Source organism: Columba livia, chromosome 15, assembly GCF_036013475.1.
Source record: "Columba livia isolate bColLiv1 breed racing homer chromosome 15, bColLiv1.pat.W.v2, whole genome shotgun sequence".
Taxonomy (NCBI): Eukaryota; Metazoa; Chordata; class Aves; order Columbiformes; family Columbidae; genus Columba; species Columba livia.
Genome location: NC_088616.1, coordinates 2,335,027 through 2,360,855, shown reverse-complemented (window position 1 = coordinate 2,360,855; position 25,829 = coordinate 2,335,027). Strand labels below are relative to the sequence as shown.

The following is a 25,829-nucleotide window of genomic DNA, read 5'->3' as shown; positions in this document are numbered from 1 at the left end:
AATGGTCACAGCATAATCAGAACTCTATTTTTCTGTCCTTTCTTTGCTGTCTTCTATCAGAAGCTTCATTACTTCTTTCTTATTCTCTTTCCTCTCCTCAAAGGATACAGAACCGGAATTATTTGACTCCTAGAGGAGTCTGCATGTTGCATTCTTACACTCATTATTTCACACCTCTCTGCTTTCTACAGACTATTTATCTGATTTTTTTCAGTATATTTCTGAAGACTTGGGTATGAAGAATTCCAGAACTGAACTGGTCCATAACTGCTCCTCTTTCATTCAATCTCAACCAAAATCCTGTCTCGGCTATTAATGCCAGAACATTCCATGACCCTAAAGATATCACAAGCAGGTTAGAACAGAGTTTCTTTGTCAACTTTGCAGTAGTTTTCTTTACAGACTGACGGCACATACGCATTGCTTCAGTCACCTATAGGAAAAGACCTCAGTCAAACTGGTGGCAGGGGTGTGGTGATATGAGGTAAAGCTATATATCTACTTCATCTTTGAATATACAGGGTGAATATGACTAAAAAAAAAGGGAAGAAAAAAGGATTTAAAAAAGGACTACTTAACCCTTCAGCACTTGAGAGACAAAGGTTTTCTTTTAGCTGAGTCTTACCAGGGAACATAAATTACTGTATTAGATATGTCCAGGCTTTCCATTTTAGATAGACCAGCAATATCTCCTTTTTCATAGTTGAGTTCACTGAAGGTCAAAGAAAGTTCTTAGATTTCTGCCCTCTGCCCATCAGAACGGGGAAATCATGGTTTCTATTCTGTGTCCTGGCCCAGCCCCATACAATAGGACCTTCTGGTCAGTGAATTTCAGGTCGGCCTTAGGTTAGCCTCTCCGAGGTTCCTCGGAAAGGGAGAGTTGTTACTAACTCGCCATTAACTAGACAGGAGTATCAAGAATAGGATGCTTTAGTGTCGATGATACAGATTAAGAAAAAAAGAAGATTTCTTCTGCCAATAGGCTGTTGCAGCCCTGAATGGCACCAATTGTTTATGAACGCCCTTTGCAATAAGAAAAGGGCTGACCCTTCGTTCAGTGTTCACTGATCCCTCTCCTTCCACTGACAGAAGTCCAGGATAGACTCTGGTATAAACTCGCCACGAGTGAGCAGGGAGCCAGGGCACATGGTTTCAACTTTCACAGTTGGGTCTGTAATAATCTGTGTACCTTAACTCTAATTTGCAAGAGAGGCACATGTGATCTATACTACATTACCAACCAACACATTTATAGCTCGAGATCAGCTTTCTCTTCCTGAGTTTCTACCTTACACAGAGTTGATAACTACAGATCTACTTAGCTACTGATAGAAACCTGCAAGCTCTTCATTATGCATCTTGCAAAGAACTTCATTACTGTGCAATTCCTTAAACAGCCCCCCCCAATCATTTTAGCAGTTTGACTCTTAAAACTGAAGTAAGTGAGACTGATGTTCAAGAGTCGAAGCAACTCAATGCTACAAGGGAACCAGAGTGTGTCCTGGGTCTGTCAGAGATGTCAGACGAGTAGTTAAGCATCAGTTACCCTCCAAACTATCTACACAAAGAGGCACAGCAAACACTCCTCCAATCCACCACACTCCCTAATAAAATGTAGAATTTAATTTCAAGAACATATGAAATCTGCAAAGGCATTTCTTTACAGCTTTCTCTCACCGATAGTGATACTTAAGCTCATTCGCTGGAGTGCATACCTTTGAGATGTAACATCTCACCTCAAAGCTGAAGGGCTCAGAGCATCTTGAAAACCAGGATACAAGGAGAAAGGAATATTTACAGCATAAAATGGGATATTAAATGCAACTAAAGCGATAGTGGTGTTTATGTGCTGACAGACATCATTTAGCTGGAGCTAGAGTTCAACCATCACTAAAATCAACCTAATTATGATATGCCAGAGATCTATTTAATAAGCTATATATCTCCACCATTTGTATTTGAAGAATAAACAGGAAACAATAAACATTTTCTCTCCAACATCCCTTTGAAAATTAGACTATTTAAAGAGCATATAGTGTAATATACAGTATTTACTACTTCAGGTTTATCTTGCAGCACAGTAGTTTACAGCCAGCTACTGACTGGTAACTTAGTTTTGTAGATGTGTAAAATGTTGCAATAAACAGATTATTATGTATTTCAAACATTAATTGCCTTCCAAGATCTAGGAATATCTCAGTGAGCTTGCCAACAGGTTTTATTGGCAGTATAAACTTTACTGTGTTGACATAGTGTTTAAAGTGCTCAGTACATCAGAGCTAGCAAAACGGTGGGGTGAGATTACAGAGAACGAGTCAAAAATTGTATGTGAAATTCTTCCCAGCCTATGCTCCCCATGTCCTTGACACAGCAACCCAAATTAAGCCACGGGAGAAGCGACAACACGTGTAAAGGAAAGTAATCACTCTTTACAGAAGCACTGACAAGGAGTTGCTAATGAAGCAGCGTATTTATGCCAGAGAAGTCTAAGACACAACAAAAAGGCCTCATTATACATTTGAAATATAAGACCTTTACATTTGTAAGACAAAATGAACCACTTAAAGACACTGTTGTGAAAGTCCTGACTTACATTAAATGGAATTTATCACTGTATTAAAATGACAACTTCTGTAAAACTTACACCTGAGAAAGGCATGTGGCATCATGCAGTTTTACCTAATGATTAACATTACTTTTTATTTTTTTATTAATATATAAAATAATATTTTATTAATTACATTAATATTAATAGGGACTTCCAGTAGGCAACATTAAATTAAATAAATAAGACAATTCATGAAGACAACAGACATTCAAACTGAAGACTCTGTCAGGCATGTGGGAGAGAAACAAAAATAACTATATAGTTACAAACTCACAACCTGTATCTTTAATAAATGCGTTCCCTGAAAAATGGATCATCAAGAAAGGTAAATGCCTTTCAGGTCAGTAATGTACAAATGTTATCTATGTTTTCTCTTTCTGATCAAACCAAATTTGATGAGTTTTCATGTGCCTCTCTCATTCCAGTGAGGACATACTGTACTTAGTGGAAGAAATGGTCGAACTAAAAATGCCCATTGGGCAGACATTACTTACTTGTGTCCACAAACAAAATGCCAAAAAATAACAGCATTTCCATTTTCAAAGTAGTATTTCACAAAAAATTGTTCAAAACCTTCAATATTCTTAAAATAGTAGCAATAAACTCAAAATAACTCAGTCATCTTGAAGAGAATAAGCAGATTCTTAGTGAAAAGTGAAGCTTTTTGTCCCTTCATGCCAGAATTGACTCAAGGGAGGTTTGCTATTGCCACATTTTGTGAGAAATTCAGCATTAAACACAGGTCAGCATTATTGCCATGGAGGTGTGTGACTGCTAATGTGCATCATCTGGTGTTAGGAAGAACAGGCGAAGCAACCCCACACCCCGCTGTCCCAGTACTCCTGGCACTTCCCACCAGCAGAGCTTTTTTTCCCCTTTTATATATAATTTTCTACACGCTTTTCACTCATACAGTTACCAAATCATCTGTATCACTCATGTCATAAGCTGACCAAATCCCAATTCCATTTCTCTTGATAAGCTGTCATGAAAACACGCACCCATACGCACCCACACCTACCAGCCTGAACTGAGTTTCCCAAATGTATGCATGATTGACATTCAAGAGCCATAAACAAAATTAGTGGCCATCATTCAAGCAGAAAGTTATTATCAGGTGGCACTAAACAAACATGGGCTCAAAGGAGAATAGAAGTTTTTTTAAATAATGGATGTATGAGTAATTTAACTAATCGCTGCAGTCAGTCTACCAGAGCACATTTTTCTTGCACATAAGCAAACAGAAACCTGGGAAGTTATGAGCACTGTGCTGGCAAATTGATCTTAGAATACTAATGTCACTGTGGAAAATTCCTAAATCCTTTTCGTTTTCTATTTAAATCATAGGATCGTTTCATTTACTTTCAAAGTTTAATCTGTACCTGCATCCCAAGAGCTCGAACACTGACAGAAGACACAGGAAGGAAAACAGCATCCAGCCCCCTCAGAAAGGTGGGTGGGTTGGGGGCTCCAGCACTAAATTTTGCCTCCCTCAGCTTTGGTTTAAGTCAGATGCTGATCTTATTAATAGTTGCTCTGGTTTCTCCATTAAAGTCATTGCGAAGACCAAGGTAGCTGAATCTTGAGCCACACTGGGACCATTTCTGTGACTGCAAGTGACAGAATCACACCCTGCTTAATTAATTCTTGCAGGTTTCTAATGAGCAGAGATGGTTTGTCTTCACAGACAGCATTTGCTGTTGTTTTATAATATATGCAGTAATTATGCAGCTGATGAAGCCTTATGTAGCTGCTAGTTCTTTCCTATACATAAATTAACAGCAGGATTTGTGTAATGACAGGATAATGAAGGCCTGGGTCATTGGTATTCATCTGTGGAAGGCCTTGAGAGGCTGGGTCAAAGACAGAAATGTTATTAGGCTAACACAGATATAGACTGTTGTTACACTATTTGTAATCCTACTCCACTCAAGACCCATAGTAACTCTGTGGCTGATAAAACAACCTTTGGGTTTGTTTGCTGGAGTTTTTCATTCTTTTCTTAAAAAACATTTTTTACATGCTTGAGGGAAGTACCTTCCTCATAGGTCGGACTCTGCTGGATTTCCCCGCTGAGCCGCAGCTCCCCATGGCAGGAAGGGCAGCTCCGTGCTCAGGTCACAGCACACAGGAGCAGCCAGGGAGCTGAAGACCAAGCTCCCTTTCCTTCTCATTTTTGTGCCTTCTGTTCCCCCTTTGTGCTCACTTTGCACAGCTGCAGGGCTGCTCCAGGGCTCTGATTTTCCCCAGCACTGCCGGACAGTTTCCTTGAGTGCAGCAGAGGCTGCATCTCAGTTGCTCAGGCAGCACTGTTTTTATTAGGTCACGTTAAAATTTCTTGATGCCTTACTGCACCTATTGGGTTTGGCACAGCACATCCTTGTGCTGAGAGAACGTCTTGTTCCCTCTGTCCATGCGGAGCACCCCTTGGTGCCCTGACAGCCTTTGGGAGCCAGGCGATGGGAGCCCCGGGGCAGGTCAGGGGCAGCAGCCACCCCTCGCACCTCCTGCTCCAGTGCACAAGGGTAAAATCTAACAAAGCAAACGTGCAAGGAACAGCACTATGGCTGGACAACCATATCCTGGACAATACTTTTGGGAGGAGCCAACCCCCAGCTGAAATGTAACCTGCTGAGCAGGGTGGCTGGGCAGTGCCAGCTGCCCATGGTGAGACTGAGGACATCTTTACAGCCACAACCATGATCAGAACTGTCCAAGCAGGTCCTCAGCTCCACAGAGACGAAATTTAGGCTTTTTTACTCCTGTTCTTGCAGGTGGTAGAAACTCTCCTCTCTTCCCAGCTGCTTCCTCTGCTATTCAACCATGCGCTCCACTCCCGTTCCCCTCACCCTGCTCACCTTCCTCTACAGTCGTGCTTTGCCAGGATGTGACTTCGATAAGCAGACACGGACGTTCCTCCTCATCAGCACATCCAGACCCAGCTCTTAGACCCCTCATCCCCCAATGCCACCATCTCCACCTGGCACTCACACGATGAGTGGCGATGGTAATTATCGACTCTCAGGCAAAGCTGTGGACCCCAATTACCACCAGACAGCTGGCTGGGAGTGCGGGGAGCAGCAATGCACATGGCTGCATCACACGGGGCTCCGAGCTTCTTCGTCTCTTCTTTTTAATTGATGAGTGGAGAATTAAAAGCGACACTTGATGGTGTCTGGCTTTTTATGTGTGAATGAAACCATTCCTTCCTGTGCTCATCTTCAGGTCCCACAAAAGCAATAAAAGGCCCTCCTGTGCCTTATTATCCACCCAACCTGTCTGCCGCCAAATTCTTTCTAGCTACACGGACCACAGCTGCCTCACTGCCGAGGGGAGGGACCAGGGATGGAGCCCCTGAAGGAGTTAAGGGAGAGCCATGCATCGATGATGGCAATCTATAAAAAGTACTCCAAAACATCAGAGCAGAGGATCATCACTGGTTTACACATGAGCCTGAGAGACTTGGGTTCCTTTTATATGCTGTGTTTTCCAGTGATATGGCTTCAAATAAATATTTGGTTGACAGAGACCTTTTCCTGATGTGTCTGACTTACAAAACACTTTGAGATTCCATGGGGAAGAGGGATGCTTTAGAACCAGGCTTAAGAACTGTTTGAACACTTCTTTTCCATGGCGCTGCTTGTGAATGAAATGATGATACCCCCACTGCCTCTTACAGCCAGAGTTGCCTTGGGGGAGAGTCTTTGTTCAACAGTCTTAATCCTGGGATGCACTCCCCTTTGATCTGTCCCATCCCTGAGATTCAGTGTGTAAAAGCACCGGTTCCACTAATACAACTATCTTTGAGTCATATCTTTCTTTTGTTCTTGACTGATAATTTTTCAGTCATTTACACCTTCCTATAAAGTATCTCTCCTTCCTGTGCGCTGGTACAGCGTTCTGTACATCACCTACAACAACCAGCCGTCATCCAGAACCCACACCTGCAGCCTTCCTCACACTTCCAGCCCAGCCTCATCTTTTCTGGTGTAAGCTTTGCTGATCACATCCTCCAGCTTCTCTCCTCTTGTTCCCTCTGTTTAAGAGCACCAAGGCTAAGCCTCTCACCCTTGGATCCTTGAGGAACTCCCCAGCTTTCTTTGCTGCTTCTGTTCACTCCTACCGCTTTGTGGTAACTCTTCTACTGAACACACCAGCTCCAATGCTGCAACAACAGAGCCATGCTAAAGTTACCTGTGGTTTTCCATCTCTTCTCTGAACCTGTAACAAATTGCTCACTGATAGAAACCACAAAAAGACCCACTCTCTGCAGCTGGTACGTACAAAAGGAAAATGAATGAGTATTTAATCTCTTCTGTTGCCTGCCTTATTCTTCTTGGAGCCAGACTGGGATGCCCCTGTGGAAGTCTTCAACATTTTCCATCAAAAAAGTCACTGGAAAGGCTTAGAGAATAAGATCTACCTGCTGTGAGCAGAGCAGATCTAGCTCTGAAATTGCAGGGTCTTTGAGCTGGGCTTTGTGGCTTATATGCCCAAGAAGAGCAATCTGTGTGAACACTGTTCTCCAGATAACAAAGCAAGCAAGTAATAATAACAAGGATAATCATGGTATTAACAGCAGAGTTAGAACGGAATTAATAAGTGTTAATACCAAGGCTACAGCTAGTCATAAATTCATATAGTTCATTTCATTTTCTGAAAGTCTCCGAGTCGTGATCTCAGCACACATACAAAATACCCACTGGCAGCATTTGAACATGACACAGTGCCGCCTGGCACTGTCACCCCAGTGACTCAGGGGAGAGGATTTGGATTTCCTTGTCATTATTAGCTTAATGAGAATACCTTACTGAGTTTTGTTCTCTCCAGGCTAGTTTATAGCGGTATGTTTGCCAATGGCCAGATTTCTGCAAAACAGCTTGTTGCAACCGAGATGGAGCAGGGAAGAAACCCTCGAACAATTGCACATTGTTAAAGAAATTGCCTTCTATGATGTGGAGAACTATTGGGGCAAGAAACAAGGAAAGAGGGATTGAAAATAGCAGGAAAGAATATTTAAAGTGCAATATTTCACACTGCAAAATACTTAATGCCTGTCTCTGCACAGCAATCTACATCTAAACATTTTTTCCTTCTTTGTGGAAGCTGCATTATAAATGTAGTGAAAGCAGTGAATTTTAGGGACAGCTACAGCCTCACTGAACCAACATTTCTTAAATCTTGGTGTCACATCCCGCCCACAGGTGTATGGGTAGTGGGGGAGGTGACTCAGGTTCGTTGGTCCCCTTGGTTGGAAAAGCATATATGCAATACTTAAGGTCCTTAAACAAAAGGCTTTTATTTTGCAGCTCAGCCTAACTGGCAAATGTTTTGGTGGCAGAAGGATTTATGTGATTTAAGTTCAACTGGTAAACATAAAAAGTTTGTGGCACCTGTGGGGTTGTAAATCTTACGTTGCTGTATTACTTATAAGAAGGAAAGCAAAAGAATAGAAGTACAGGAAAGAAAGAAAAGAGACAGAGAGAGAGATACCACCATCCTTATGGCTCTGCTTTGTGTATGATGGGGTTTGCAGTCTCAGATACAGCAATGTGCAGCGTCCTCCAGTGTCTTGTTCAGTCCCTGTGGTGACACTGCTGGGCAGAGTGGTCCTCAGGATGGTGGCTGCCCCGGTGCTTGCACAGCTGGGATTTACAGTCCTCTGGATTGCCTGCTTGCATAATCTTTGGTCCTCTCCACAGGTGCTACTGCGAGGTGATTGTGAAAGATGGAAAAGTCACTAAGGGTCTCGGGCTACCTTGAAAGGTCTCAGCAGTCCTTCCCCTTAGTGCCACACATCCCCCACCCTCTGTGTCAGCCACCTGGCCTTTGTTGGTGCCTCTTAGCTTGTCATTGATACGTAAATTGCAATTCACCTGATCCTCAATGTCCCATCTCCTGTGGCTGGATGAACTGGTTCTGCCACAATGTTAGAGACATTGTCCTTTTCAGTCTCTGACACTTGGTAATGGATTCAGGACCAAAACAGAGAAGGTTCCCCATCCCATCCATCCTCATTATCAGCCCCTGCCTCCCTCATGCAATCAACATATATACACACACGCTTGCAGAAAAGCACACACCTCATTACAGTTGCCAAACCAGTTCACTGGACTGTTAGATATGCCAGCGTGGATTAAGTCTCTGAAGATATATTCTCTAATGGCTTTGGAAGCTTTAAGAGCTTCATATTTTCTGCTATATTTATTATTACTTGAACAAAGCTATCAGAATGAGACGGTTTGCTCCATTTGGTGTCTCTTTGCCAAGCCAGAAATCATCTTTCCAGGCTAAAAAAGTCAAGTATTGAGCAGTGATACACAAGCTCCAACAAGAGGAAAATCTTGCAGACTTCAGCCCTGATCCTGTTGCATGACTGGCACGTAGGGACCCCTGTATGGTCCCCGTGAGCTCGCTAAGACCCATGAAGCCATGTGGGCTTTGTCATGTAGATCACATTAAAAGCTCAGGGCCCAGTAATATCCTCACTTAAATCAACCATAATATGCTACATTATCTACCATGAAGATAGCAGAAGAGCTAATGGTTTGTACTCTCCACTTTACATACAAATTCAGCTGTACATCTGTCCAACAGTCTCTTAAAGTATTTCCAAAGGGCTTCAGTAAAATACATTATTCCAACTGTTAATCATCCAAACATCACATTTGAAATGAGAAAAACGTTGAGAAGTGCCTTAAAATACTCATTGCAGTGGAAAATGTCTGTTTTTGACATGCTTTAGTTTCCAGGAATCCCTCGTACTTTCGTTTGCCAAATATCCCATTCAGTGTCAGTTCACGATCACTGAGATTGAATGCTCCCTGAACGCAGGTCCAAGAACATGACGCCCAAAGCTCCTGCTTACTATCAACTTAAAAACATACGAAGGTTTATAAACAAAGGAAGGTCTGACCTAACCACTGCCTGTCGCATGGAACAGCCAACAGCATACTTGTGTCGATACACTCTCTTAGGGCACATTTGTTGGGAACCAGCTTTTTCGTGCCATTAGCAGAGTCGACACGCTTCCCGCAAAACCAACCACCAGCATAAAGGGGTTAGAAAGCGTTTAAGCCTTTAAGCCCCTGGATCTCCCTCTGAAGGTGTCCTACTCTCCTTTTCTAAGTCATTAGAGAATGAATCTGTGATAAGCAAAGTAAATTAGATTCAGTGACATTCTGCTAATTGAGTCATCTTCTTCTGTCTGGCTTGGCTGGGTTTTTAATTACCAGCTAATCTCATCAATATGGTGGATGACTGGCAGTGTGCAGATCACGGCCGTACAACCACAGCGAAATAGAAATAGAAGTTCATGGCTCATTGGGTGACCCAGGTCTCTTTTGCCATACACAGGAATAAATTGGGCAGATCTGCCGGTCATCTACTGACCTCAAAAAAGGAAGATAATGGAAAGTAAATAAACAAATAAAACCAGCAGAGCTGCTGGGAAGATCTGCGGCAGTTTCAGGAACAATGGAGCAGGAGGGATAGGGTCAGTAAACCTGTCCTGCATCCTGATGAAGCGCTGCTGTGGTGAGGAATTGGAAACGGCATGAACTATGAAATGAAGAATTTTACGACTGAGATCATACTCATTTTGCCCTGTTTTAGTGAGCAACACTGCGGATTCTCCCAGTCATCGCAGCACTGAGGAGCCCTGCTCTTTGCAACGCAGAAACCTCCCAGGATTTACAAAGGGAAAGCCCGTGCCCGGCACACACATCCAGGAGCGCACATCTGGGTAGAGTAACAGTAAATCAACACAAAATTCTCCCCTATAAATCTCTTATATAGTTACACTTACAGCTTAACTACAAAGGGTATGATTTTCAAACTCAAACTAATGCACACAGCTCGACAGGGGCATGACCTGCCGCTCTGGGCACTTGGGCTCCAGTTAAATTCGGTGAGAGGAGCAGATTTACAGCATCACTGACAACATGATCTGGACATTTTTTATTGTAGTTTTGCAGCAGAACTGATCCCAGGTGGATCCCAGTGTGCAGGGGCTGCCGGCTGGCCCAGGGATCCCAGCCCGTTTGCCAGCATCTTAAACAAGGATCAAGGCTTACATTTGGCTACATCTGCTTCTCTTTTACATTTATTTTTAGACTTAGCTCTACAATGTTAAGAGCTTAGGATACCTTATTGCCTCAAATAAGAGATTTAAGTGAGAGATTTCTAAAGTACATTTATAAACTTTAAATCAAACACTTGATTCATAAAGAAAAGGTTTTTTTCTCTCATGCTCTAATTCTTCCTGAGCCCCACACCTGTGCTGTTGACATCGCTGGAGTTTTAGATTAACTGCAGAAGAGGCATGTCCTGATTTTTCATTTTTCTAAGGTATTTTTGAAGCAGACAAAGCCTGAAGCTTAAACTTCTTATCTATTGTTATCTAGCAACAGTAGATTCATTAGGGTAACAGCCAAAAGCAGCACTTCTTGAGCAGAAGCTCAGATCCTTTTGTCTCTCTAATGTAACTGTTAGTGGCTCAGTCTCTGGAAACAACTGAATAAATGTCTGTCCTGCATGAATATGTTCTGGTTGTATAAAGTGTTTAAAAATCATCCATGTCATCTAGGAGCCTGTTCACTTATAATGTGCCACTTCAGTGAACAGCACCAACAGTAACTGCTAAACAAGTCACAAAAAATGAATATAGAAGGGGTGTGAGCACCATCACAATAAAGCCATTAAATGGAATTAATGGAATTAATGTCTCTATTTCAATCCCAGAGGGAAAAAAATATTCTAAAACATTCACTTAGACACCTTTTAAAGCACAGCCCTTAGAGAGCCTATTTAGGCACAGACATGCTTTCATAGGAGCAGAGAAAGTAATACCACTGTAAGAAATGAAATTATTCCCTGTTTTTCTACTTGCCTTGCATCTGTCAGAGAGGGCTCAGACCACAACTGCCCATTCAGCAAAACTGCTCTTTATGTTCTGTCTACAAACACCTGCTAAAGCTTTCTCTACATCCAGCGAGCTGCTCCCTCGGTGAACTTAAATCCATACTGAACGCCTGCATAGACACTTCTGAATTCCCCCCGCTTCTCTTTAGATCAGAGCTTAAAAGTAACTATTTATATAGTTACATAGCTGAATATATTTTTCTTTAAGTACCTAGCCGACATGTGCAGGCACAGGTGGATTCCCAGCAGCCAGAGAACCACTGGCTGCATCTATTCTGCCCGAGATGGATAGATGATTATCGTCCTTCGATGGGAAACCCAGCGGACATGGCGACTTCTCACAACAATGCAGGAGGAACAATAAATACATCAGTGGCTCAAGTTTATTCTACCTGACCACTCCCCATCCCAAAAAAGGGTATTCAGATACTTTCTCAAGGTGTTTTATTTCCTACCGAGGGAAGAAGTGCCACAGCCACCTTCCAACAGGCCTGTGCTGGTTCCTCCTGTTCTCCTGTGAAAGCAAACTGACCTCAGCTGCTTGCTGCAATAAATCTTCCCCCATTTTCTCCTTCCTTCATTCTTTTCTGTTTAAAGTTGTTTGTACATTAGACTTAAACACATTATACTCATTTCTCTAGGAGCCCTGACACGTTGCTAAATGACCATGAATCTATTTTAGTTGCACCTTAATTTATTAACTCTCCTTCCTGCCTCCAGCGCCGGTGCCTCTATTGTAGGATTGTAGGAGGTTTGGGCTGATTATCCTCCTAACTCTATTTCATATGCAGAGCCACTATATCACTCTGCTCTGTGCTATTATAATGAAGCAAAAAACTCTCATTTTTTCATTTTCAGTTCACATAGAGAGACTACAAACCTTATCTGTTTGTCCTAAATTCTTATATTCTGTTTGTTGTGTAGTGCAGTCAGAAAATACAGATATATTCTGTCTCTGAGAGCTGTTTTGCAGGACTTAGGGAGGGAGATAATCCTATTTTCATCAGGCAAACTAGTGAATCTTAGCTCCTGATAGCTTTCTATCACTGCCAGCATGCTGCCCACACCTCAGAGGCATGGAATTGCCAGTCTGTCTGCACATCAAGACACTCCTGTCCACCATCGGGACCAGTTTCCAGCTGCCCCTTAACGCCAAAGCCCTCCTTATCCCATCGGGCATTTCGGTTTCTCTTGGTCAATGAGCCAAAGAGACGAAAGCACCAGCACTGCTGGTCATCCCCAGCACACCAGACAGGGGTGCAGTCCCAAAGCTGATCCCACCCCATTGCTCAAGGGTTCTGCCCTCAATAAAAGGGCAGCTGCGCCTTCTCCAAAGGAAACACCCCTGACCCCAACTGAGAACTCCATCTGCATGTTGCTTTTCTTTGCCTCAACCACCTGGTTTCATCAAAGCTGCTCTTAAGTCTTTGACTCACACCACAGTTTGTAGCTCTGCAGAGCTCTGCATGGTCTGAAGTGGCCATGACAGGCTGATGGGCACTTGGTGGCCCCTGAGCAGCCTGGTGCCACCCAGACGTGGGTCACATCAGCTGTGCTGGTGTCAGAGCACAGGCAAACCCTCGCACTGAGCAAACCCTCTCACCCACAAGCAAACCCTTGCACCCAGCAAACCCCTGCACCAAGCACATCCTCACACTGAGCAAACTCTCTCACCCATGAGCAAACCCTCGCACCAAGCAAACCCTGGCACCATGAGCAAACCCTGGCACCAAGCAAACCCTGGCACCATGAGCAAACCCTGGCACCAAGTAAACCCTGGCACCATGAGCAAACCCTGGCACCATGAGCAAACCCTTGCACCATGAGCAAGCCCTGGCACCACGCGCAAATACCGGCACCATGAGCAAACCCTGGCACCAAGAGCAAAACCTGGCACGAAGAGCAAACCCTTGCACCACGCTGCTCCCTGCTCTGGCAAAGCCGAGTCTCTCCTGTGTGACAGAGAAGCTATTGATTTTTCCAGCTGTTCTCAGGGGAACTCGCAAGAAGAGAATTATTTTAAGTTCAAGTGAAGGAGTCTGCCTTGCTAAAGGGCTTTTACCTTCGCATGTAACTCTTACCAATTCAGCTTGAGTTGTATAATTAAAATTGTGCAGCCCCCACCCCACCCCAGTGTGGAAAATCCTATAAAAATCCTTTATATGGAGATAGCTATAAGAACTTAAGAGTCTCATATGAGTATTAATGCACCCCCATGAGAGCCTCTACAAATACAGTTACTGTCCAAAAGCATACATCAAGGAATTTTATAACTCTTTAGTAGTTTGTGTCACAGTGTAGCATTGAATAGGGTCTGGTTCAAGCCTTCCAAAAACAGGGAACAGATGAATCTCTAACATCTCAGGAGGTAAAAGAATAGTAATAATAATAAAAAATATATATTTTCTATCATATATTTATATTTTATGGTGAGTGCTAATTTAAGCTCCACAGTTATTTCTCCTTGGATTTCTAGCTCCAGTTCAAACAGGCTTTAGTATTTTCATTACAATTCAGTACGTTTATTTAGCACTAGAGCTGGCTGAACTATTTATTACTAATTTAGCCTACTTATTTATTTTTATTTATTTATGGTAAGAGGGGGATTGGACTGGATGATCTTTTGAGGTCCCTTCCAATCCCTAACATTCTGTGATTCTGTGAATAAATCACAGTTCTCCTCCCACAATGTTCAGACTCTAACAGCATTCCCTGGAGAGTTTGGGAGGACAAATGCCCAGACCCATGGTCTATTCGCATGCATCAGTTCCCTGTTTATTCTTATTGGGGTGTGTGTGAATGCTGAGTGTTTGCAGTGCCTCTTAGGAGCTCCTGAAAACCCATTTCTGGAAACAAACATTATTTCCCATTCAGTTGTGCTAACATATATATATATATATATATATATATATATATATGTATAAACAAGAAGAGGAAAGGAAAACAGTCCTTTCTCTCACCCCCTATTGAGCACTCAGACAAGCAGTGTGATACAAAGTCGTGTATTTTCAGTGACAGACAACAAGTAGGTCCCATCCGCGGCAAGCCTGGCTAATTGACATCTCGTTAACGTAGATCTGTGTCTGCATATGCAAGCTCAGCCTGCCCTTGCTTCTTTCAAAGATGTAAAGAGCAGAACAGTTTACTGAAATTTGCAAGATCTGAGATACTGCCTGCTCTGACAATGAGTGCCTCCCAATATTTACTAGCAAGGACAAATAGTGGAACCTTAGTCACCACTACTGAAAGGATACAGAGACCGGAGACCACCCCATGCCACAGGAGCTGCTCACTCCTGCAGATTTCACTGTTCAGTCTGCTCTGGTCTATGTTATATACGTATTTATTTGCATCCATTTTAAAATATATGCTACTAGATGGATGCTTGCATGCATCACCCCACAAGATGTGGAAGGGCAGCAAGGTACAAGCTGCCACTCATTCCTCTAATGAACAGCCCTGCATACCAGCCTTGTTCCGCACAAGGTTGGGACTCCTCTTGCTTTTGTGCCACACATCCATATCTTGAGGCCCTTACAGAGCAAGAACGGTCAGTTCTACTGACTCTAGAAGCTCCCTGCAAACCTTCACATACCCCAGCTGGAACTCCAGGGAAGCCCTCACCTCTGGGACAAGGACTTTCCCAGAGTGAGCCGGTGCTGTGCTGCAGGTCTGGCAGGGCTGAACGCGCAGTCTGGTGCCCAGGAGCCCTCACTGCTCTGCTTCCTCTCCAAATTGCAATTTCCCAGCAGCAGTGGAGATTTTTCATTGTTGATTTACCTCACCCAGCACCAGCTAAATATTCCATTTTTCTCCTCTGCTAGAACTAATAAAAAACAAAGTTAACATTCTTATTATCTGCATCTGACACCAACAACAGAAATCCATGCCTGCCTTAGCAGAAGGGAAAGGTGGCTTTGGCCAAGGGGCACTCTCAGCTCTGGGCATGTTCTGCTGAGAGTTTCTCATTCCCTGGGGACATTCTCAAATTCCCCCTCATTGATTCAGTCCCTGACCTTTCAGTGAACTAACTCCCAGATTTAAAAACACCAAGGACTTGAATACACTTAACACAGTAACAAGCACTTTTTTCCAAGCTGTTATCACAGCAAAAATTTTCCAGTTATTTACCCCTACCTCCTTTAGTTTGCGTTCCCTTAACTGACCAACCAAAAGCTGAGCGTTTTAACTGCTCACCTCCCACTGCATATGGCTCCCCTTCGAGTACTGCAAATGCTGCCTCTAATAACTCATGAGATTGTGTCAATTTTCAATTTAAAATCAGTAAGTGTCCCTTTTGCTTTCAAGCTGCTAGCTCGTTCATCTTCTGCTGCAACAATAACGCTCATCTGACAGATAATCCTGTGCAGTCCGGGCTGTCATTGCCCACACATCACCACGCTGGTGCTCGAAAACGCTGCTCGGTTTCCATGCGGCAGCGCTTTCCGCAGGCTCAGACGCCGAGCACAGCAGGACCCTCCGCAGCAGCTCCTCTCCGCGGGGTCCGGAGTTCTGCTCACATCCACCCCCGCCCAGCATCCCGGGTCACCCCCCCCCCGCTGGGGACATTGAACCGGCAGCTTGTGCTCCCCGGGAGGCTGATTGTCACAGGTTAATTCAAGATCTTCCAACAGATCATCTCAGGCTGTTCTGTTCCAGCTGCCAGCCCTAATCCAGTCTTTCATCGCACACTCCATTAGCCCTGCCAGAATTTCCAGCTGGACTCTTCAGCCTCAGTCACTCATCAGTTCTGCTGCAGCCCCACGCATCTTCTATGTCCTTCAGTTAGAAATCATCCTGAGATGTGCCACGTTAGTGTGGCATTCCCAAAAACTCTTCAGTACGCTGACCCAGACCATGTGTTTTATCTGAACACTATTCAAATACGTGAAGTTCATCTGGGCTGTCATCCTCAGCAACATTACCTCTGGCCATTGCCCTTTTCAGTGGTGCTCAGCACATATAAATGCAGAGGAAAATACCATTTAAACCTCTTTGAGCTTTCTTGAAGCATTTGGCAAGCCTGTTCCTCCATTCAGACCACTATATTCTTTTTCTTCACCACCACATGCTCAAAATTTACTCACAGTCCAATGTATTTGAAAGATCTTTACTACATGTGCACCTGCTTGAGTTTTCTAATCTCCGCTAGGTCTGACACCGTCCCCTGCTACACACAGGGGTACCATCCCCTGCTACCGCAGGAGGGCTCAGCAGCAGCTCAGAGCAACCCCCGTGGCTATAACACCTCTGGGTTAACCGAGGAGCCTGCAAACCACGGCTCTGATTCCTCCCAGGCCTGAAGAGAGAACTCAGTAAATTCCGTGGACAAGAGGAAGAGTGTTCAATGTGATCTGGGAAGTGCAACAGTTGTGGAAAACAGGAACCATCCCATAGTTCCTATGGAAAAGACTCGGGATACCACCTCACTCCAGGATTTCTCGGGGAGATTAGATTTTTTGTCTTTTTTTTCCTATCCATGATCCTTATTAATTCGCCAGACTGCAGTAAAGGACGTGTTCATGAAAAGCATTTTGTCACCTAGTAAGTGGTAGGAACATGTCCCCTATCACCTTCTGCTAGGGACCTGCTTCCCTTCAAACCCAGCAACCATTCTGTTACCCCCCCAAGGCCTGTGCCCCACAGACAGCCCCTGCCCCACCATGGCGGGGTGCCCTGCAGAGGCACAGCTTGGTCCTCTCTAGGAAATCCCTGCATTCACGTTCAGGTGGAGGATTAACAGCTCATGGGGAAAAAAAAAATTGGGAAACTGTTGCAATTTGAAATTTTAAAAAGATTAATTTCTGTTAAGAAATTTACTTTATTTTCCTGTTGGTTTTTGTTGTTGTTTTGGGGGATTTTGTTTTGTTAGTTTTTTTCTTCTCCAAAACAATGGGAAACGGGGCTTGTTACGCTTACAAACTGCACAACTCAACAAGTGACTGACAGTTTTCATCTGCACTGAAAGCCTGATGGTCTGTGGCAGATCCCTTCACTCGCACAGATTGCATCGTTCTGCTTGCGGGCTGTGAAAGGAGAGCTGTGAGTCATCTCCAGAAGACTTTTAAGACAGAGTTGATCATCTTGAACAGAGACCTGTGAGGTCAGCCCCCCTCCTCCCGCCCGGAGCGTGGCGGGAGGCCGTGACTCATGGCGAAGTCTGGAAGGTTCGGCCCACAACTTTCCTTTCTGGAGGAAATGATTTGGTGCAAGATTCCTGGTCCTTTTTATGTGCTTTTTAGAAGCATCTCTTTTAATACTGGCTTTATAGCGATGTTTTTGATCCTGTTCACCCCACAGAGGGTTTCAGATCACAGACGTTCAGGTTAAGCACTGAGCAAAGCAATCCTGGTCATCAAAGGACATGGTGAGAAGGGGCTTTGCCAGAGAACAGCAATGGTCAGAAAGGCTCTTGCGCAGCTTTCAGGAGCCGTTCAACATTTCTCTGCTTCAGTATCTCGTTCTGCCCATGGCATCCAGGGATGGGCACTGGGGATTTAGGCTAAGAGTGCTCTTTTCATTTCCGTCAAGTATCTTCACACAGCTTCACTGGTGCTGTGCATGTTTTGTGTGACCCTTTCATCAGTGCCACAATTAAACAAACCTCATAATTAAAATTAAATAAACCCCAGGATGTTATGCTGTCTGCCTATCCAACGTGACTACCCAAGGCTTTCTGTCCTAAGGATGCTGCATCAAGCACAGAAACAGTCTGGTCTGGCAACCGGCTCTGCTGCAATTCTCACTTTGTGTCCTGCACCATCCACATAGAGCCTTCCTTCTCCAAAAGCACAAGAAATCTCTGAGAAACTCTTGCTTTCCTTGATTCCCTGTCAGAAAATAGCCTTGAACCTTCTTGTGTGACAATAAATGGAGACCTATGTCTGCTGGAAAGTTCAACATCACAGTGTGCATAGCTTCACAGACACATGGCTCTTCTAAGATTGATGAAGGACCCCAAGATGAGCAATTTTACTAGGAAGCTTCTTGCAGGTAACTATTTCCTGAGCAAAAGGGGGAAAAAAGAAACAAAAACCACTGCTTTGTCTAACCTCAGACTGCATTTGCCAGATATGACTTTGGTATAAAGTTGGGTCCAGCTTTATCCAAAATACAAAGCTATTAAGATTCATGCAAATGTCTGCATCCCCCACAGGCGCTGGTAAAACTCCAGGGAAAATCTGCACTGCCTGTGACCTCAGGACTGTCAGTACCATTGACTTTCTTGGTTCCATCTCTAAGTGGGGAAGGACAGAAGTTCCCCTTGCTGTACGCAGCCGGGTCACAGATGGGCCCTTGTCTGCAGCAGGGGCTGCTGGAGGGACTCTGCTAAAGGCCTGAAGTCTTGAATAATGCAGAATGTGAGAACTGCTTTAAACAAAAATAGTTTCTGACTAAGGCTTCTCACAGAGCCAGAGGCACACACCTGACAGCCTCTGTCTGTGTCCAAGCCCCCTCAAGCAGCTCCAGCATCCCAGCTGCTTCCTGCGGAAAACCACCCAGCAGAAACCAGCAGCCTCGGAGATCTCCCTCCCTGTGCTCCGTACCCCCCGCCCCTGCACACAAAGAACCTTCTATCTGCTAATGAAAGGCAGGAGGCAGGCTAAAATTAACCAAGTGAAGTCTTTCTCCATTATATGTAAAGAAACTAATCCTAGTTAAACAGAGGTTTTGCTGTACTTCTCATTTTGAGACCCAATAGCTGTACAATTAAAAGTGCATACAAACGAGTGTCATTACCCCTTCTTTCCCAGGACAGCTGCAATCCCAATCCCATGAGCTTCACAGCAGGACCCCAGAGAGCAGAGCAGAGCAGTGTTTATCACCTTTGCTGTCATTACCACAGAGAAGAATGAATCCTGTCTGCAATTACTAACCTAAAGATAGGTAAATCCTTTCAGTTTTAGGTCAGTCTGACAAAGACCAGGGTGACTTTGCAAAACTCCTAATCAGAGACTGGCCTTGCAGCTTTAGACATTTTGAGGCCCGCACAATTAGCTGAGTCTCTCTTTAACACGTATCTCAAGATTGTTGGATAAAGTGTCCTTTAGCTGAATGCTGCTCATTATACGCTAAAATGATTATCTAATGCAATGTGCAAATGTGCAACTAGTAGGCTCTTTAGGACTGCCCTGAGTAGGGATAAGTTTCTGTATATAACGGCTGTTACCTTTCCCGCTGGCGTGCTGGCTTTGTTCCAGCAGCCAGGTTGCACAACTCTGTAATAAACAATATCTCATCTCTGTGTGCTATATTTGGCTCACTTAGATGCACACAGGGTAAAGAACCCTGGTTTTGGGACAACAGCCTCGCCACAGCAGTGGCATTGGTAGGTACAACTCACGAATTGGCAGAATTGGTTGGGGTTTGGTAAGTTAAAGTCCTGTGTGATTTGTTCTGACCTGGAGACATTCACAAGTATTGCTTCCACTCCAGATGAAGCTCTAAGGGATTTATTTCACTTTTGGATGCCATACCCTTTATTTCGTCACACTAAATAATTTGTTTCCAAATAATTTGCAATCCCAGCATGGGAACTCCTTTGAAGGACAACTGCAATAAACTGCTTCCAGACTACCACATGCACCAAGTCACATCAGGGATCTGTGTTCTATTGCTTGTTTGTTTTAAAGGCTCATGATTTTTTTGCTCTCTTTATTATAGATACTTATATGTGTCTCCTCTTAAAGGAAAACAAAATCTCGGAGTAACTTTCTTCATGTGTATTACCCTGTCATCTCTAACATCAAGAACTACTTTCTTACATCTATTTTCCCTTCAGGCTGCTTCTAGCTCATCAATGCATACTGGAATGCTAAACCTAAATACAATACCAGTCTTCAGACTTCAGTGAAAATGAATTCTGGCCATATTACTGAGATGGTCATTGAAGGAGATAATGGTTTGTGATTAAATGAAATGTTAACACGCTCGTGGTATCTGGCTTCAATTCCCAACTCTGGCTTCTGAACACACTGATACTTTCAAAGCCTTTGTTCAAGCTGCTCTTTCTCCCAGAAGCAGTAGATACTGGTGATGTCAATACAGTGCCTGTAGCAAAAAAACTTCTCAGATAGCAACGTACACTAATTCAAATAATTCTAAATGGAAGGCTTAGGAGGAACAACCAGGAAAGGGGCTTTAAACAGCTTTGCAGTGCTACCATTGCCCTTAGCATCTTTTAGTTCAGGAGGAAGGCTGATCTCCTTGTTGTTTTGGTGGTCATTGGGAATGTCATTTTGAGGTTTACAAAATGCACAGGCCAAGGGACCAGCGCCAAAAGAGGTCCTGGCATCCCAGCTACCGGGGAGATCTGACAAGTGAGGACAATTCTGTTTGGCACCATGACCAAAATGCTGAACACAGCCCCCTCCTTTGAATCTACTACCTATACCATCACCTTAAAGCACCACGGAGAAGACCATGCTTAACTGCTCAGCACCTACACTACCAGGAGACCTCCTGCTCCTTGCAGTGAAGAAAATGTATCCTTGTTTCAGTTTGCCTCCTTCTCACAGATGAGCCACAGACACAGAGGACAAGAAGATGCAAACTGAAACAAGGATACATTTTCTGCATTTGGAGAATTTTAATCCATTCCTTTTATCTGACAGAAGGGGTGAACTCTCAAACATGGGCAGTCTAAAGCTCACCAGCCCAGGCCTGCTCCAGACACGGGACTGTAGCCCTGCCCCAGACCTCCAGACTAGTGATGGAAACACCCAGCTGGCCATGGGCAAGGGACATTTCCTGATTCTTGGTGGCTGTACAGCATGTACATGTCTGGCTATGTGATGGGGAAAAGGCTGGTTTACAGCTCTCAGATACTCGAGGATGGGCAGCCTCGACTTCTCCAGGACAAATGAGCTGCTGCACACTTTGCTTGGCTCCTGGTCTCTGCAGCAAGTAACCTAATCCAGGCAAGAATTAACCTGAGGAAGTCTGTGGACTTGTGTTTCATGGGCTGAATTGGATGAGTAGGGCGGTACAACTTCCAGAACCATGCAAGCTTTGGCTTTCCACAGACTCATAGGAAGAGTAGGTGACCTGGGGAACCTCAAAGCAATCACAAAAAACAGTATTTCACTAAAGCTCCTGCTCACTCACTCCAACTAATCTGACATAGGCCAGAAATGTCAAAAACACCCCAAAAGACAAATCTTTCAAAATTTCAGGTGATATCTAGCGTCCAGCACATGAGTTAGTAGCTGCCTCAGACCATGACAGATAGCCATGAGGCTCCTGAAGCATCTAAGACATACAGCACTGTAAGGTAATACAGGTTAACATTTTGCAGAGGAGGGAGGCAGTATTTGACAAACACCAGCTCGACAGACAATCCCATCACAACTGGGGCTTAGAGGTTTGTTTTGAAATGAGGCTCAGAGCCACAACATAAAGAAAACACAGCCTCTGAGTAATGGTACTTTGCAAGATGATCGGAGGAAAAATTGCTTTATTAACAAAGAAAGAAACAGCAGACTCAGCCAGATGTTATTTAGGAGACTTGACCTTATAATTGATAAATTGATATCTAGTTATTGTGGAAGTAGGAGAATTCAGTAAGATATATCTCTTTTGCATGCAAAATAAATCAAATTATTCCTGCAGCGATACCACAAATACTGCTTTGCATACAAGCTGCGCAGGCAGAGGCTCAGGAAAGATGTCAGTGCAGCAGCAGACCACACTGCCCAGTGCGAACAAAGAGTAAAACAACACAAATGGTAACTGATGATGGAGAATATTTAGCTAAGTGGACTCTTCCGGCATTACGGAGTAACACAGTGTCACCGAGATGGTAAGGACAAGTGAATAATGTGATAACATAACAAGGAAATCCATGTCCTTAGGTTGGTACACTTATCTGTGTGGGATGACCCCAATGAATATTGCTAATGAGCCAGCACCATTGCAGTGTTAATTAATCTGGGATCTAATAATAAAGTAAAATAATGAGACTGTAAATCTGACAGATTAGAGCAGTCAGATGGTGAAAATAACAAACCAAATCTACACAAGTGAAGCTCAGCATTCTGCACTAAAGAGATGCCACAAAAAGATCACAGTAAATGTGTTTTCAGCTGCGAGGTAGAAATGTACTCTTTTAGGAGATAACCACATGTTGCTTTGGTGAACTGATGAGAGCTGGAGAGACCTTCAGGGTGTGAGCATAGCTCCTGCCCTGTGTTTCTGAGTACCCCAGTGTTCCAACGTCATTCTATTAATCTCCCTACAAGATCAATAGGGTTAGTGCCAGGGTACAACAGCAGCTTTTAAGTGAGGCCAGATTTAAAAACTGATCAGAAGTCACTTCTGCTGATCCAATTGCTCAAACCGTCTCCTCCATCTCAAAAACCAACCCAACCCCCCTGCCCAGCAGCTCAGTTTTAGGAAGGTGCATTAAGCAAACCAAAAACTTGCAACAATGCCCTAGACTTAGTTAATAATCATGGCTCCACCAACTGTGGTAAGGCTCTGTCGTTCTATTGAGGTAACAAGCTGCATATTGCTTATCTGATGTTAGACATATGAAAATGGTAGACCTGAGGAGAACTCATCCAGGTGGCACCACGTATCACAAACATCTTGTGTAACAAGGTGGGCTACCAAGGATATGAAGACCACAGAAACCAATACAGGAACATTTGTGCAAAAACAGAACCCAAAGCACTGCTAAACAACAGAGGGGCTATGGGAAACAAACACTTTCTCAGAGTCATCCTGAGGCTCATAAAACCAAAGTAAGAATGGCCTGGGAAAGAGTTGACGTTAAAAACAAAACAAACCAAACCACAAATTCATCTTTTTCTGCCAAAACAGATAAATTGAATGTTCAGCTCTAAGCTAAAGCCCATGTGTGTGCTGCCCAGTGATTTGGCCGTACACACTTATTTATGGAATATTACCATGGATGGATGGATGTCTGTGCTCATTTGACGAAAGCTGCAGCCACTAGAAAACATCATTACAAGAGCATCATACACAAATTTTCTGACACCCTGCCTGCCAGAATATCTCCACATTACAGATGTCCCATTTTCAATTTACAGGGAAAACAGTTGAACAAAACATGGAGCAGAGAGAGGAGCGAGGCTCACAGCAACAGCCCTTTCACAGCACGGGGAAGCTGGTGGGGCTCGACTGTGACAGGTTCTCATCCAACTGATTTACACTTCACTTCTCTATTAAAGAATAGTTGTATCCACAGTCCTTCAAACCTCTCTTCTCTCTCAAACCTCTAGTAGCATTTATAAATAATCTCCACCCTTCTCTTTTGAGGAACTGGAGAAGGAGCTTGAAGGGTATTTTTCCCCTTGCAGCATCTGCCAAAACATCACTAAAGCACAGAAAAATCTGAATCTTTCTCTGGAGCAGGAAGTACTCCAAGTTCCAAGATGGTATCTTAGCAATATTCATGGGATGGTCTATCACACCTTTCTGGCTGAAGACATCTAAAGCATATTATTTTTGTATAACAATAGTACCAGATCAGAGACAACCGCAAACGCTGCGCCCTGTTCAGGAACACGAACCTGCTGGCTGGGAATACCTGGGAGAAAATCCCTCATCTGAAGCAATGAGAACTCAATGATTCCTTACAGAGCAGTGCACAGGGCATGTTCCAGTAGCTTCATGGAATACCAGTATCAGGAAAGTTCTCTGCTTGGTGTAAACCACTGATACCAGCTCTTCTGATTTTGACCTGCAGTAGAACAAAAAAACGAGACCTTTCTAAAAATGCTAATTGAAAACATGCAGAAAAAAAACAGTGCAAGAAACCCTCTCCAGAATGGCATCTTACCCCTGCTCTCCAGGACAGGAAATATTCGTTTTCACAGAAAGCAGAATATTTGGCAAGACTGAAATTCCTTGGGGGATGGGGACTGAGTGTCTTCATCTTCTCTAGTGTTGTACGTCTGAGCTGCTTACCTCAGGGTCCTTTTAGGAGCAGTACAGATGGACATTCACTTGGTGGGGACCTTCATGGGTGGCAGGGCAGTGCAGTTCCACCGGCTGCTGCTCTGCAGCCCACCCAGACCCTCCCCCAGCACACAGCCAGGTGTTGCCCTGCATTGAGTTTCAGTAACTTGGGCCAAACATGTGGCTCAACTCTGTATCTCATAGGAAGGGGGCAAATACAACTTCTAGCACAAGGTGCTGCAGCTAAATGGCCTAAAATCTCAACTACATCGCAGCCTGGAAGGCAAGAGACTTGGGAAACAGTCAAATGCTCCAAGTCAGCAACACAATGTACAGGCTAATGATGGACCTGAGCAACAAAATTCATATTCAAAGATGTCAAAATGCAAACTTAAACAAAGGTGCAGATTTATTGCTATGTATTGAATGGAACCACCAAAGAAAAGAGGTGGCAAGAAGACAAAGGGGGGATGCACCTACGACATGCACACCGAGGGGGCTGGGGCGATGGGCTGTGGCAGAGAGGGAGAGCGAAGTGACTGGTGGCTGAGCAGCAACACAGGGACAGGCAGCCGGAGGGATGGAGCTGCCTCTTGGGCTGGGCTGTAGTGCTGCGGAACAGCTGAGAGCAGAGGGAAGGGCTGTACCTGCAGTACTTGTGCTGGCTCTGCTTGGCAGACAGACTGGGAAGCTGTACAAACTGCTCAGGGCTACGTCTGTAAACCAGCGGCTTTGCGAATGCATGAGAGAAGAACTAAAAAGGGAAATTTCTAATAAAAGTAAACTTTGTGAGAGCTTTTGGCACAGCTTGGAATTAACATGTGATGCATGAAACATCATAGCTAAAGCAAGATATATGTTTAGGCTTCTCTTGAACACACCAAGTTTCCTTTATTTAGAAAACCTAAATTTAGGGTTTCCTAGGTCTTATTGCCACGCAAGGATACCATCAGCAGCCTCCTCACATCACACAGCTCGCACAGCCCCTGCATCCTCCCCACGCCACCTCCCGCCTGGCTGCGTTTGGCAGCTGCACCACATCAGTCCTCCACAGCTCTGATGGGACCACACAAATCTAGTGACGGGCAACTGTAACAAGAGTGAAAGATCTGCTGGAGACTTTGGTACTGGAGCTGGTGAATGTGCTGAGTTGGAAGGGACCCACAGGGATCACTGAGTCCCACTCCTGTCCCTGCACAGGACAACGTTCTGTGATTCTGTTCCTTACAGGATTGAACCCATGGGAGAAGAAACAAGCCTCAGAGTCTTTTCCTATCTTTTTTCCAAGCCTGATTTTCAAGTGAAGCATTTTTAACAGTCTTTCTTAGGATACAAGCAATTCAGGGTCCTACCAGAAGAAACCAGTTTCTCCCAG

The 25,829-nt window shown here is 44.1% G+C and overlaps 1 long non-coding RNA gene across 3 annotated transcripts in view; it reads right to left on the bottom strand.

The window, feature by feature from the left end:
• Positions 1 to 465: 465 nt before the first annotated feature.
• The window catches only part of LOC135575487 (uncharacterized), a 110,847-nt gene continuing 85,483 nt past the window's right edge, over positions 466 to 25,829 (bottom strand). For 2 of the 3 annotated variants that reach the window (XR_010466307.1, XR_010466305.1), the window contains exon 5: positions 466 to 24,236. This is a non-coding gene — a long non-coding RNA (uncharacterized LOC135575487). The remainder of the gene's footprint in view (positions 24,237 to 25,829) is intronic. The other variant, XR_010466306.1, reaches the window with a different exon arrangement.